This window comes from Rhinopithecus bieti, unplaced genomic scaffold (genome assembly GCF_001698545.2).
Source record: "Rhinopithecus bieti isolate Rb0 unplaced genomic scaffold, ASM169854v2 scaffold_39586, whole genome shotgun sequence".
NCBI classification, from domain to species: domain Eukaryota; kingdom Metazoa; phylum Chordata; class Mammalia; order Primates; family Cercopithecidae; genus Rhinopithecus; species Rhinopithecus bieti.
The window spans coordinates 651,331-653,909 of record NW_016816842.1 but is presented as its reverse complement, the minus strand read 5'-3'; the positions used below and the strand labels follow the sequence as shown (position 1 = coordinate 653,909).

Genomic DNA, 2,579 nt, shown 5'->3' with positions numbered 1-2,579 from the left:
GGGCTGGGCGGAGGCGGCCCGCGGCGCCGCTACATGCTAATTAGCCCGGGCGGGTCGCTGGCGGGAGGGCGGGCGGCTCCTCCTCGGTTGACATCACCGGCCCGGCGCGGCGGGCCCGGGGGCGGGGAGAGGGCAGGAAGGGGGCTGGGGCCCGGCGCCTGGAGAGCGGCCCGGCCCGGGACAGCGGGATGAGGTCAGCGGAGCCACGGTGCTGCAACTTTTGTCACACACATGCTCCTCATAGAGTCTTCTGAATCGGGCACCACTTTCCCAACTCCTTAAACGCACAAGAAGTAGGTGAAAAGCAGGTCCTGGGTAATGTGATTAGCACCAGACTAGATTATCCCAAGTGCTTTGATAGGAGAGAGAAAGGGAACGGTCCCCTGGTCCCCAGCCCGCGCTGTCACCGCCCTTACTTGATTTGAAGTGTCCCCACTCCCACCCCCACTTCCCCTTCTTCAGGCCCCAGGGCTGGTGATGAGCTCGTGTTTGCCAAACCTAACACCTCACCCTCCGGCCAACGCGAGCATCCGAGTATCCCCCACGCCCTCTCAAGCTTGGATGCTGTTCCCATCCGACCACTGCCTTTGGCTCACACCAGAGTTCTGCAGAGATGTCACCGCGAGGACACCCAAACAGGCTGCAGGGAAAAGAAAACTGTGAATTCAGGCAGGCTAGGGCAAACTCATCATCAGGAAAAGAGCTGCAGATCGCAAATTAAACTAAATGATGCCCAGAGATCACAGAATTTTAAATGGAAACCTTTGGGGAAAGCTTCAAAGATTTCATGTGAACAAATTTTCTTGGTAAATAAAGTTCCATTTGTTTCCATAACCACTCCGTCCCCAGTAAATGAATAATAAAATGTCTAAAGTTTAGGACTGTAAGCCTCCTCAGTAAGTGAAGAAAGAGGGGCTCAAATGGGAAAATAACTTGCTCAAGATTCTGAAGGTAGACCCGAAGACGAAATGATTGATCCGTGAATGACCATGTGATATTGTTAATTCTGGTCTCCTAATTCACACTTTGCAATAATTTGCAAACAGAAACAAATAGTATTGCAACAGAAACAAATGTTGCAGCTCCTTGGGGATCTTGCCGGTTCTGTTGGGGGCCCCTGTCTGACAACCAAATGCTCATGAAAATATGAGTATGCACCTCACTTTCAGGCCTGGCTCTCCATCCCATTTCTCTGCTCTTCTCTGTTTCTCTGTCTCCAGATCTCCATGACCCACCTCCAGGAGAATGAGATCGTGGTGTTCAGGGCAGCTGCAGATGGGCCTAGGCCCACTTTCTGGTGACTCAGTACAAGTGAGTCATTTGGCAAAAAAAACATAAAGGAGGTTGTGTATAAACAAACTCACCTTAAATGAGGGAATGAGGAGTAAAGATTTGGTTTTATTTTGTTTTGTTTTTAAACAAACTAGTTTTCCAGGGCTCTCACACAGAACTTCCAGGTCTCTCCAAGAAAGTACCAAACAATAACCCCCCTGAAACTGACTTGGTTTGCTCTCATGGCCTGAGCTCAACTTCTCTGGATGCTGCTCTCACAATAACAGGCAGGACTGCACAGCTGCCCAGACCCAGTCACACAAGCCCCAACAGACTAGGACTGTGCTCAGAGGTTCTGTTCACTGCCACTCCCTTCCCTCCAAAGAGACCATGTCACGTAGTATTGGTTGCACTCCCAGGCAAGCAGGAAGGTTTAAGGGTAGAATGGCCCTTACAGGCTTCTGGTGTGGATTCAGGGATCCTATGAGAGAATCTGCCTTCTCTACTAAGACCCAAGGAGTAAACATGTACCTGCCACCTCCCTGCAATCCTCCCCCACTCCCCCAATCCCTCCCCACTTTAAGTACCACAGGTTTATCTCTCTAATCTTCTCTCTGCCTTCTAAGAGAAATGACCAAGTTCAGGGTAATTACCAACTAGAAAGGGCTTAACCAGCAGATTAGGGGAGGGACACACAAGGAGAACTTGGAAAGATTGATCATGGTGTAGATGGATTCCAGCTCTTTTTCTTCTCCTTCTAGGGCAGAACAAGAGAAAACAGCAAAACAGCAAGAGAGCTGGAGGCAGTAGAGAACCTTGGAAAGAACAGATGACTTGGTGCTAGAGCCCTTGCTTCTTTTCTGCCCTTTACCGCTGTTTAATTGTGTGATCTGGGCCACAGTTTCCAATCTCTAAAACAAAGATGGTCCTAGATGATTGCTAAGGAGAGTTCTAGCTCTGATGTTTTAGAGTTCAGTAAAGAACTTCCGGCACAGTAGCAAGGACGTATGAAATAGGTATCTCCCATCCAAGTACTGACCAGACTCAAGCCTGCTTAGTTTCTAAGATCAGAAAAGATCAGGCACTGCAGGGTGGTACGGCCATAGACTAAAACAATTATCTAAGAACATTTGTAGTGTTTCCTTCCCAGGGATGTGAAAACCCAGACAAGATTCTTGATCATCTCAGATAGCTTGAGAGGTCCTATCTGGAGCCAGGGTCATAAATCAGATGACTTCTCAGACCCATTCCAGCCCTGGGAATCTGTTGATCTAGGATAAAACAGCTGGGAAGACAGCTCAGAACAA

General features: G+C 49.1%; 1 long non-coding RNA gene across 1 annotated transcript in view; it reads left to right on the top strand.

The window, feature by feature from the left end:
- The window catches only part of LOC108517435 (uncharacterized), a 3,676-nt gene extending 1,489 nt beyond the window's left edge, over positions 1–2,187 (top strand). Inside the window, exons 2-3 of the long non-coding RNA XR_001882105.1 lie at positions 1,221–1,311; positions 2,034–2,187. This is a non-coding gene — a long non-coding RNA (uncharacterized LOC108517435). The remainder of the gene's footprint in view (positions 1–1,220; positions 1,312–2,033) is intronic.
- Positions 2,188–2,579: the final 392 nt, after the last annotated feature.